The sequence below is a fragment of the Lampetra fluviatilis genome, chromosome 31 (assembly GCF_964198595.1).
Source record: "Lampetra fluviatilis chromosome 31, kcLamFluv1.1, whole genome shotgun sequence".
NCBI classification, from domain to species: Eukaryota; Metazoa; Chordata; class Hyperoartia; order Petromyzontiformes; family Petromyzontidae; genus Lampetra; species Lampetra fluviatilis.
The window spans coordinates 6,022,010-6,035,312 of record NC_136305.1 but is presented as its reverse complement, the minus strand read 5'-3'; positions in this window follow the sequence as shown (position 1 = coordinate 6,035,312).

Genomic DNA, 13,303 nt, shown 5'->3' with positions numbered 1-13,303 from the left:
TTTTTCCCAAAGGTCAACAAAATGGCGCTGCTTTACACACCGCCCTCCTCACCAGGCCCTCATCTTCCGAGCGCAATTGGGAAGAAGAAAGATAATGATGCGATGCTCGTTAATAAAACTGAGTGTGTAAAAAAAAATGTTTTTATCTGTAGCCTCTGTTTATATTGGCCTCCGTCTAATGGCCATGTCGGTGACTAGAAAAGTTCCCTATCTGGCACTCGAGTGCACACAGACGTCAACTCTATCGTGCATGTACGTTACTATCGCGACAGTGATGGGTAACATCTGCTACATCTCCAGCCTTGGAATCAGCCTCACTTGTTGAATTTTTTTTTTATCATTACCAATTATATTTTGAATGCGAATACGTTTTGGAGTGTGGGAGGTATTTTTTCCCCCAGTTGATTTTATGGAGGAATGACACTTCTACTGTCAATTGAGTTGTTACTAATACGTAATCATTAACCTCATTTAGCCAAGAGTAAAGCCTTGGGATACATAACTACTTTACAAATGGGTGCTGCTGGTATAATGACATTGACACGACATTAGTTCAACGTGTATGTATGTTGAACTTATTTCGCACCGTATGTAGCCAACCATGCTAAATTGGAGGTGCGGGGGAAGAACACAAAAGCAGTTCAACATAAATACATAACATGTACTTTGGAGAGAATGGTGGCACAGTGGTTATCACACTGTGATTCTTATTGTTATTGTTAGTTTTAATATTATATCAGCAAAACGTTGTACTCAAAAATTGTAAATAATGTTGAATCACGATTTAAAGCTTTCGTGACTGCAGGGATTCATCTTCTTGTTTTTTTCAGTAAAGTCACGTAGAAGGGAAGTAATAAAATAATAAAAATAAAACATAATGAAATAATTATCACGACGTTTCGGCCACAACGCAAGCAGCCGTCCTCAGACAGCGTCTCCCCGACAGACCTGTTCTTCACCTGAGGACGGCTGCTTGCGTTGTGGCCGAAACGTCGTGAGAATTATTTTATTATGTTTTATTTTTATTATTTTATTACTTCCCTTCTACGTGACTTTACCGAAAGAACCAAGAAGAATGTTGAATCACTCTTCAACCCACCAGTGGGCTAAAGTAGTGAACTATTTGTCTGTTGTAAACATAACACATTTTTTACTTGATTTGAAGCTTCGTGACTGCAGGAATCCATACTCTTTGGTTCTTTCGGTAAAGTCACTTTACTGAAAGTACCAAAGAGTAAACATGTTTTACTGTTTGGCAATGTCGGGTGGTGGAGGGTTACGACACATTTATAAATAACGAGATCTAACCCAAAAACGTGTATTATGATTATGAAGAAACACTTAAGTCCGTGATCTCCAGTTGTCGGGGTGAAAAGTAGGCTAAGTTTTGCTCAATCTTGGCCAGCTGGTTCAGAAAACTTAATAAAATAAAATGTGTTACAAAACCGGTCACCGGAGTTCGATCCCTGGCCATAGCTAACACCGGTGGTGAGTAACAGCTGACCTTCACTAACCCACACTGATCAGCGTGGTGAAGTATGATCAAACGACCGCAAAGAACAATCGGCAATGAGACAGCCTTCGCCCAGTAGTCGATTGAACGTGGGACGCAAATTATCATCGTCATGCCATTTGTTTTAGCCAAAATGTATCAACCGTAGCACGTTGTAACATTACACGCCCGATCACAAGTATATTTTTTCACGCGGCTTTAAGTATGATGTAAGTAAAATAATTGGAAAGAAAGTCGCTTAAAATGTTACAGAACTCCTCTTATCCGTGGCTCTGTTACGCACGACTCCCATTACCCCCATGATCATTCGCGATCACTCAGGGTCCAAAATTATAGTCCTCCTGTTTGTGGATCTACAGATGGCAGATTCTATTGCATTGTGGGCAAGGGTCACGTGATGGTGGTGGATTATGGATTAAGGAGCGGTAGTGTAGCGGTTAGCGCGCTGCAATACAAATCCGACTTCTCGAGTTAGATTCCAGGCTCACGGCACCGGTCCTGAGCCTTCCCTAGGTCGACTCAGCCTCAAATGTGTACCGGTGCGATGTGTAAACATCGCCACTGGAGAGACATAGGCGGCGTGGTCTTGGCCTACCCACCCCCTCGTGTGCCGTGCCGGCCTTCATAGGTGCTCGCTAACAGTCTGTTAAGGCTACACGGGGGATCTTTGCCTGTGATGATAGTTAGGCCTTCTTGGTGGTAAACCTCTCCTTTGTCGTCGAGTGCGACCCCCTCGTTGGCGGCCTTCCTCCACGTGTGGTTGGTTCTGTCCCTGTGCAATGTCCTACTCCCAGTTGGTGGTGTAGATTTCATGTATTTATTTCACCTGTATTTAACCAGGTAAAAAACAAACACTTTAGGTTAAAACCCTATTTTGCGAGAGGGACCTCATGTGGCACTTGTTGAGGTTGATCCTGATGTTGTCCTTGTAGCGCTTGAACCATCGAGGGCAACGGTTAGGGGTTCACAAAAACTGCGGTTATCCGTGGTATAGTTGCTTCCAGCTTATCTGCTGCTCTATCCAATATGCATCGCGAATCGACTCCCTAACGCTCGCAGTTTTTTGCCAAATTCATCCCATTATCTATGGGGTTATCAGCGTATATATTACGCACCCCCCTCCCCCCACTAAATATCGGATAACCCTGATGATAATATGCATCCACGATATTAGCTTTTCCACATCACCACGGGCGAGAGGAGTTGTGTATTTAACACATTCGAACAACAAAAAAGGTTCAAATTGTCCAGAGCTGTTAACCCTTCACGATTAAAGCTGCACGGGCCAAGTTTTTTTTTTTGGGGGGGGGGGGGGGGAGCTCAGAGCACAGCTGCAACCGAGTTGCAGCTTCCCAGGCCCATTAAAAACCAGATCCGTGCCAGGCTCTTCCACGGCTTTGTCCGTTACTTTCCCCAACGCTCCCGTGAACACGTGGCTCGCTGAGTTTGGGTCACTCCCGCCTCGTCCGCCCTACCACTGCCCCTCTTCCCTCTCCTCCCCTCCCCTCCCTCCATCCCTCCGCTGCCCAAAGTGAAGCAATGACAATATTCATCTTCTTGGTTCTTTCGGTAAAGTCACGTAGAATGGAAATAATAAAATAATCTAAATAAAAAATAAAAAGATTGTTTTTATTATAAAACATAATAAAAGAATTATTTTATTATGTTTTATTTTATTTTATTATTTCCATTCTACGTGGCTTTACCGAAAGAACCAAGAAGATGAATCCCTGCAGTCACGAAAGCTTTAAATCGAAAAATTACAATATTGTTTCGAATAAGGGTGAACGCGGCGCATGCATGCGTTGGTTTCTCGCTGGGTTGTTCAACGAATGGGTGGCCCACGGAAAGGATCTCTCTGCAGGTGACCCACGGAGCTTGGGAATCGCACCTCCGATTGGCACGGTTGGCTACGTACGGTGCGAAAGAAATCCAACGTATGCATACACTCAGCCACTCACTGACCCACTCACCCACCCACTCACGGTTTGCTACGTACGGTGCGAAAGAAGTTAAATATACATAGAGTCACCCACTCACTGGCCCACTCACTCACCCACATACGTACAGAAGAGGATTCACAAAGGGGCCGTTCATAAATGACGTCACGCACCTAGGGGGGGGGGGGTCAGACATTTGTGACGATGTGTGATGAGGGGGGGGGTTGAGAAATGTGACGTCACATCAAAATGTGCAACTTTAAATATTAATAGACAACACGTTCTACTTAATTAAATAGACTTTTAAAGAAATGTTTCTCCTACAACATCAAAGTGCAGCGCCACTACAATGACAATAGTTTAAAGCGATTTGAAGCATGTTTTATTTTTGTGTGGGGGGGGGGGCAGAGCTTTGTGACGTCATATTTGAGGGGGGGTCTGACTTTTTGTGACGCCGTATGACAAAGGGGGGGGGGGGTCAAAAATCGTCCAAAACCGCGTGATGTCACTTATGGACGGCCCCTTATGACATCACCCACATCAATCGTGCGACGTCATCAATCTGTACCGTGACGCTGTGACGTCAAGGCACCACTACGAAATGTGAGGCCACGTGCCCCCCCCCCGTCAAACACGCCCTGTAGTTCGTGTTCTCTCAACAGCGAGAACGTATAACTTGAAGGAGCCCTGGATTTCGCTATCCCAAGCTACTAGAACATCTCATTCGTGTAAAACGTTCTGCCATGCTGCTCCTTTTACACGCTTTTATTTAACTCACTCTGTCTGTCGCTGTCTGTCGTTGTTGTCGTCGTTGTTGTCGTTGTATCCTCAAATCGTGTAACTCAATTTTAACCCACTTCCCAATGTGGTATCGACTGCAAACTTGGTGTATTTATGTCATACTGATGACAATACTATATTTTATCATAAAAAATTAAAAATATTTTTTTTCACAATCTTTTTTATATGTTATGCTTCGGCTTGGGTCTAATTGTCCACGCTCAACTGACGTTGGCTGTAATTGACCACGGCCCCCTTACGTTCTGGCAAGCTTCGGGGCCACTTTCTGGAGTCGTGGAGTTCTTCCATTACTAGTACGTTTCATTAAAGCGTGTTTAAAAAAAAGTTGTTTTTAATTTTACTTATTGCCTCCCTATAATAACGCCTCAAAGCCTGGCCCTCACTAAAAGCGTCAGCCGACGGACGGCGGGTAACACAATAGCCCACCTAATCCCATCCCAATCGTGTGCCCACACTCCGCGCTAGAACAAACAAGAATGTGCGCCTGTGTCCACAAATTCCATACCCTAAGTGAACAATGATCCCTATTACCCAATGCCCCTATCAGTCCCTGTATTATAAACATGTGTACAAATCAGTAGGTCGTTGAAGCCAATCCCCCTAAGCTATCGACACGTGTGAGTCAGAGTGCGAGTGGGGGGAGCGGTGGTGTAGCGGTTAGCGCGCTGCGCTACGAACCAGGCGACCCGGGTTCGATTCCCGCTCACGACCAACATCAGTGACGATTATCTGAACCGGCCCTGGGCCTCCCCTAGGTCGACTCAGCCTGAAATGAGTACCTGGTATGAACTTCGCCACTGGGGAGACAAAGGTGGTCGGGCGTGGTTGCTGGCCACCCAACCCCCTCGTGTACCGTTCCGGCCTTCATAGGTGCTGCTTGCTAACAGCACTTGCCCCTACAGTCTGTTAAGGTTACACGGGGGATCTTTGTTTTTGTGGGGGAGCGGGTAGCACAGCAGCGGTTAGTGCGCTGAGCTACGAACCTGGCGACCCGCGTTCGATTCCCGTTCACGGGCCAACGTCGGTGACGAATATCTGAACCGTTCCTGGGCCTCACCTACGTCGACTCAGCCTCAAATGGCGCGGTATGTAAACAGAACCGCCGGGGAGACAAAGACGGCCAAGCAGTCTGTTGAAGGCTACACGGTGGATCGTTGTCTCCGTGAGTGGTACGTAGCAGCTTAGCGCCCGTCAGAAACACTGCAGCAGGCGATGATGTCTAGCGGTGAGTCAGATCACTGAGCACCCGGCCCTGCTGAAGCCGAGGTTTGCATCCAGGGCTCGGGCCATCTGTGGTTAAACCAGGGTCTAAAGTCGAGCGAGTTGACGGCCTCAGCCTGTCAAACACACATACACACAAGAACCACATTTATAATTTCACTTAATTTGTCTCAATGTCGGTTTGTGACGAACTTCTCTGATGCAGGGTGTCGGTGAAAATGCAGCACGCCCTGGTATTTGGATGTAAATGGTTGTGGTTCTGTGATATTTGCCCACGTGTGGGTAACCCTCTAACGCAGGGGGTGGTCCCGTACCCTGAGCACTTGTGGAAAGCCGAGATCGAACCTTCTTTGGTGAGTCTCTCCCGGGAAAATAAACGGAACGACGGTTTCGCTTTACACATCCGCACCAAAACCAGCGGAGTAAAGAATGGTGAGGTTACAGTGGGGTAGGCGGGGAGCGGCGGGGGGTTGGGGGGGCATTGAGGGGGGGGGCAGGGGTGAGGGAGACGGGCGCTTCAGTCAGCAGTGGATTGAGAATGACTGTTAATAGCGACTGCCCTCCCGTTGGACATTTCACGTGGCTTCTACTCACATGTGTTGCGTTGCATTGTCGTGCCTCGGATGCCAAACTATCCTCTTTCAAGGTCTCCGGGCAAGAGGAACGCCAGCGTGTTCTCTCAATGTCAACGTGTTCCCAGAGATAGACAATACTACTCTAACAAGCTCAGCCTGCCAAGGTATTTAGAGTACACAGGGAGCGCATACAGTCCAGTGTAATTACGATACCGGCTCTTGGCAAGAGGCTGTGTAGGAATCTGTGTAGAAACCTCCCCTTTCAAGAATGGGGTTTATTTAGATTTGATTTGAGTCAATGTGAGAAATAATAGTTGACGCTTGAGTTGTATTGCCTTTGCACACCAATGCTATCCCGAAAGTGCGATCGACTTCGTATCGCGAGACGAAGTATCCGTTCGTCTCTCTCGCAGCGCAGTGCCGCTGTTTGTGTTGGAGAACGGCTCAGGGATGTGGATACTGCAGAGCTACTTTTGAGGTCCATTTGAGTGACCTCTGGCTCCAATTGGCACTGTTGGATACATACGGTGCGAAAGAAGTTCAACACACGTTTCGGGGGCTGCACTTTTCCTAACAACTAATGTTCATCGCATTACAGTCAAACGATTTTTTTTTAATTCACGGATCTAGAATTTTGCCAAACTAAGTGCAGGACCTCATTGAAGGTCTTTTTACGTGCGGTCATTGGTGACCGGTTTGAGACAATCAACTCACTACGCTTGGGAACCTGGGGCTGAATCAGAGGCACCTGCCTGGATTCGAACCCAGGTTCTCTCAGCAGTTGCTCTGACTTACGTGCCACTCGACCAAGCTTCTTGTTCATCTGGATTTGAATCCTCGCGGGATTTGGAGAAGCGTCGACAGAGAGACATTCGTCCAGCAGCACATGATCGCGGTCATTCGCTGCAACACGTTTCTTCGGAGTGGACAGGTAGGAACTTGGTTGGACAGCGCATTCGTGCACAGATAGACAAATATGCACGACAGACAGACAACTAATCCCTGGTGGGCAGTGTGGAACCTGTTGGTCCTACCTGTAATATACTTTTTAATAAATGTTTTCTCCTACAACATCAGAGTGCAGCGCGATATTAAATATGCACGACAGACTGACAAATAATCCCTGGTGGGTAGTGTGGAACCTAATCATGCATAATGCACGGGCATATTATGACTTTGAAACCCCCCGCCCACCTCCTACGCATTCTACAAGTAATGACTAATCCCATATCTGCATTTCCCATAAATATGCTAAATTCCTTTTGATATGCAAATTATGTGGTCAAGGCGCTCTTCCCCCTCCAACCCAGCTTAAATATACACTCCAAGCCTGGTGGTGTTCATTCAGACGCTGTCTTTCCGACAGACCTGTTCTTCACCTGAGGACGGCTGCTTGCGTTGTGGCCGAAACGTCGTGAGAATTATTTTATTATGTTTTATTTTTATTACTTTATTATTTCCATTCTACGTGACTTTACCGAAAGAACCAAGAAGATGAATCCCTGCAGTCACGAACGCTTTAAATCGTTCTAATTATGATAACGGTTGGGGCTACGTACGCTGCGAAAGAAGTTCAATACACATGCCCTGCATACATAATATGCTGCTGCGAAGCTATGTTGTGGGCCGCAGAGAAGAAAAAAAAACGAATGTTGTACTATACCGATATGGTCCCCAGTCTATGCTGCCCGCCTTCACCAATCCGCACTGACTTCGCGTGGCGACGCGTACGGCCAAACAACCCCAAAAGACCCGCACGTCGAGAAAGGCTCACGACCATTGGTGGACTGTGCACGTGAATGATTCGATTGAGACGACACGTGGCTTCATTGTTACTTGTCGTTCGTCTTCCAGGTACTCGCTCGCAGCGCTTGCCCCACGCGCGATCGCTCTCGAATCCCCGTTCATGTTGGCGAGCTCGTGTATTACCCCCAACGCACAGACAACTATCCCCCCCCCCGCCCCCACACACCACCGTGTAGCCTTGCAAAGTGTTGATGGCTGCGCGGCCTATTAAAGCCATCTCGGCGCACGAGAATGTGGCGGGTGTGGGTGGCCTGGCGATGATATCTCCCCGGTGATGATGTTCACACAGCGCGACCGGCTACTTTGCTCAGGGCTGAGTCGACCTCGTGGGGAGACGAAAGAAACGACAGATTCGGATACCACGTGGCCTGGAGTCGAGCTCAGGTGGCCGGGTTCGTAGCGCGCGAGGTCAAAACCGCACCACCCACGGGATGGGAGTTGCGTTCGCATTCCAACACAAAAGGCATCGATCCGGCGTGTTACCTTAGCAGACTGCTGGGGCAAGTGTGTCGTTAGGGAGCACCCGTGAAGGCTGACGCCATGAGAGAGGGGCGGTTGTAAAGTCTCCAGTAGTGGTGTGCGACCGTGGGTCATCCAGAACAGACCGGGACAGCGAATTCCGGATTCAACAAATACGAAGGTAGACATCACGGCGATACACAACACCGATGCTCCTACTGACGCAGCTATCTGGCCTGACCACCTGAATGTTGAAATTGCAGTCGATGATCTGCATCGACATCATCGGCCGTACTAAAGAAGAAGAAGAAACGAAGATGGTAGTGTGGCTATCAACTATTCTCGGCCGCCTCTTTCCGATTTAAGACCAAGTCGACCTAGGCGAGGCACAGGGACCAGCTCAGATAATCACCACCTGATGTCAGCCGTGAATTGGACTCCCGCGAGCCGGCTGGGTTCCTCGCGCGGTGCGCTAATCACTACACCACCGCTCCCCAAACAAAGACACGTGTCCCCCATGCAGCGTCAACAGATTGTTGGGGCAAGTGCTAACCACTACACCACCGCTCCCCAAACAAAGACACGTGTCCCCCATGCAGCGTCAACAGATTGTTGGGGCAAGTGCTGTTAAGCGAGAACCTACGAAGGCCGGCACGGAACACTAGCCAGCACAACACGGGACCGTCTTTGTCTTCCCAAATATCGATGTTTTCACAGTGCACCAGGTACTCATTTGAGGCTGAGTCGACCTAGGAGACGCCCAGGACCGTTTCAAATATTGTCTCTCGCTGTTGTTAGTCGTGAGCGGGAATCGAACTCGGTTTTCTGGGTTCCTCGCGCGGTGCGCTAACCATTCCGCCACCGCTCGCCCTCCCCCCACACACATACACACACACACGGACGCATGTAACACCTAAATATACGCAGCTTCGTAAACCGCAGTAAAGGTTAATTTATCCCGTACGAAACGAAACCACGCTCGCAAATGACAAGCAATTGTTAATTTGCAGGCTGTCGCTTATACGAGAGAGAGAGAAAAAAAATTCGCTCTTGTAATTGACTGTTAAAACGGTGGAGAAAAATCTCTCCCTCTCTCTCGCAGGCGTCGAGCGCGTGGTTATGTAGGGGGCGCATTCTCTTTAAACGCTCCGAGCCGACTGATTGCGTGGAATAACAACCCGCAGACGATCAGCGAACGATTTGATCAATTGATTACATTGCAGCTACGATGACGCTCTATCCGAAAGAGATATTTTATTTTACCAGGTGAGACCTGGCTATCACAAATGGATGGCTCCACGAAGAGGCTTATCGTCACGTCGAAATATATCGCAGCCAAAATACTCTAAACGCGTGTTTCTGAACGTGGAGGGAAATACCGGAGGATGCGGAGAAAAATCCACGCGACCACGGGGAGCGAGAGAGAGACACGAAACTCCAAATATACAGCAGCAGGCGTCAGGGTCAGGTTCGAACCCACGACATCCTGTATACCAGGCGAGGTAGTTAACATCTCCAAGCCACGCGGGTGATGGTGAGAGAGACACGCAAACTCCAAATACACAGCAGCAGGCGTCAGGGTTGGGATCAATCCCACGACCCCCTGTATACCAGGCGAGGTAGTTAACATCTCCAAGCCACGCGGGTGATGGTGAGAGAGACACGCAAACTCCAAATACACAGCAGCAGGCGTCAGGGTTGGGATCGATCCCACGATGCCCTGTATACCAGGCGAGGTAGTTAACATCTCCAAGCCACGCGGGTGATGGTGAGAGAGACACGCAAACTCCAAATATACAGCAGCAGGCGTCAGGGTTGGGATCGATCCCACGACCTCCTGTATACCAGGCGAGGTAGTTAACATATCCTAGCCACGGTGGTGATGATGAGAGAGACACGCTAACTCCAAATATACAGCAGCAGGCGTTAGGGTTTGGATCGATCCCACGACCTGTATACCAGGCGAGGTAGTTAACATATCCTAGCCACGGTGGTGATTATGAGAGAGACACGCAAACTCCAAATACACAGCAGGCGTCAGAGTCGGGATGGAACCCACGACCTCCTGCATACCAGGCGAGGTAGTTAACATATCCTAGCCACGGTGGTGATGATGAGAGAGACACGCTAACTCCAAATATACAGCTGCAGGCGTTAGGGTTTGGATCGATCCCACGACCTGTATACCAGGCGAGGTAGTTAACATATCCTAGCCACGGTGGTGATTATGAGAGAGACACGCAAACTCCAAATACACAGCAGGCGTCAGAGTCGGGATGGAACCCACGACCTCCTATATACCAGGCGAGGTAGTTAACATCTCCTAGCCTACGTGGCGCCCAAGGTCACCCGCATAGCCGTACACAGACGATTGTGTGGCAAGAGCCGTTAGCGAGCACCGGTTTAAGGCCGCAACTGAGAGTACTCAGGAAGAAGTGGGGGGGGGGGTTAAGTGGCCAGAGCTACTCCCGGCCACCTTAATCTCGCCAGTGCCGATCTTAAGCAATGCGCCACAGACGCAGTTACTAATTGCAAGGCAAGAGTCGAGCTAGCCGAGACACAGAAGCGGTTCAGATAGTCACCACTGGACGTCAGCCGTGACCGGTAATCGAACTAGAGTCGCCCAAGTTCGTAGCACACAAAAGACAAAGACAAATATCCCCCGTGTAGCCTGAAGAGACTGTCGGGGCAAGTGCTGTTAGCGAGCAGCACCTATGAAGGCCGGCACGGTACACGAGGGGGTGCGTGGTCAGCACCACGCCCGGCCGCCTTTGTCTCCCCAGTGGCGATGTTCAGCGCGTTTCAGTGCTCGTCCACCTCGGCTTGACTGGTTGATCGGTGGAAGGTTGACCCGATGCTCGGACCGCGTGTCTCGTGGACAGAGCCAGATGTCCACTCGTGTCGCCAATGCACCCCTCGCAAAGCCACAGAGGTGTCAACGTAATCATTATCATCAATGGTCAATCCGCTGCTGAATGGAACCCCACGACCACCAGCTTCCACCGCCTCTCGCGAAACCTTCGATGTGATCAACAAAAGACAAAGATCCCCCGTATAGCCTCTAACACACCGTTGGGGCAAGTGCTTTTAGCGAGCAGCACCTATGAAGGCCGGCGCGGCACAACTCCGCCCGGCCGCCTTCGTCTCCCCAGTGCACCAGGGGCTCATCTTGCGTCTCAGTCAACCTAGGGGAGGCCCCGTGGTGGCTGACGACGTTCGACGCCGTCGTTACCCGTGAACGGGAGTTGAACGCCGGGTCGCCGAGTTCGTATCGCGCGGTGGGCTAACCACTTCACTGCCGCACCACCAGCCCCCCACCACCCACCAGCCCCCTACCAGCCCCCCACCACCCACCCACCACCCCCCCCCACCACCCCCCCACCACCCACCAGCCACCACCCCCCCACCACCCCCCACCACCCCCCCACCACCCCCCACCACTCCACTGCCCACCACCCACCCACCAGCCACCACCCACCCACCACCCCCCCCCCCCCCCCCCCCACTAATGCAATGCGGCGCAATAATGCAGCTAGCACCTGCGCTGGCGCTGCTGATTGACGGGGAGGTGTAATGATCGCATCATTATACCCGCGCCCAACACGCAACCCGTGTTAACCGGTCTCAGCACTACCCCCGATTGTAATTCGCGCAATAACCGATGATATGCCTCTGGTGTTACCGACGCCTGGTTTAAAGCTGTCCGCTTAAAATTTCCCTACGTGTTTCTCGGCTAGTATATGAGTTGGGAGGGGGGGTGTCTGACATGCGGGTATGTGTGTATGTACACGTGCGTGGAGCTGGCTGGCCACCCCCTCGTGTTCGCTGACCTGACAGCACTTGCCCCAACAGTCTGTTCAGGCTATACGGGGGGGTCTTTGTCTTTGTGCGTGGGGAGAGGCGGTGTCGCGGTTAGTGTGATACGCCGCGCTACGAATCCGGCGCGTCGAGTTCAATTCTCGCTCACGACCACCCACACCGATCACGATGATCTGAACCGGTCCTGGGCCACCAAATGAGAAACCTGGTGCGTTGTGTGTAAACATCGCCACGAGGGAGACAAAGGCAGCAGGGGCGTGGTGTTGACCACTCATCTTCGTGTGCCGTGTCGGCCTGCCAAAGGTGCTCGCTCTTGCCCCTACAGTCTGTTGAGGCTATACGGGGGGGGGGGGGTTCTCTTGTTGTGTTGTGAGCGGTGTGCGTGGGCAGTGATTCACGCGTTGCGCTACGAACCCGGCCACCTGAGTTGGATTCCCCGCCACGAGTGACTTCAGAACTGACTCGCACCCGATATGCATAGCCTTCGCCTCCGACATTTGTGTGTGTGTTTTCACAAACCTGCCTATACGTAAAAAAAAAACTGATCTCTCAGTCGTAGGTAGTGGTGTGCGTGCTCCCTACGATTGCGCGCGCGGTGTTCATCTGAAGCGACACATATAAATATCCCCCCATATAGTCTCGAGACAAGTTAGCGAGCGCCTATGAGAAGGCCGGAACAGCACACGAGGGGGTAGATGGTCAGCAGAACGCCCGTCGTCTTGTTCAATGTTTACACACCACGCCATTTGAAGCCGAGTCAATCTAGGGGACCGGTTAAAAAAAATCGTCACTGGTGTCGACCGTGATCGGGAATCGAACCCGGGTGGCCGGGTTCGTAGCGCAGTGCGCTAACCACTACGCCACCGCTCCCCACACTACAACTGCAGCCACCGCACGCAACACGCAACACGCTACCTCTCCGAGATGCATACGCACCTAGAGGCGTTGTGAGTATTGTTGTTGTTGTTGTTGTTATCGTGGGGGTGTTACGATTGGAAACTCCGAGGTCGACTCACGCGTTGCAGCGTGCGCGGGGCCACGGCGTTTCGCGCGAGACGAACGCGGAGCGCGCGCGCGCGCGTCGGCCGTGTTTACAACTCTCACGGAGCAGAGCCTCTCCGTGCAGCAGCAACAACAACAACAATAAAAACACACGCACACAAATGTAG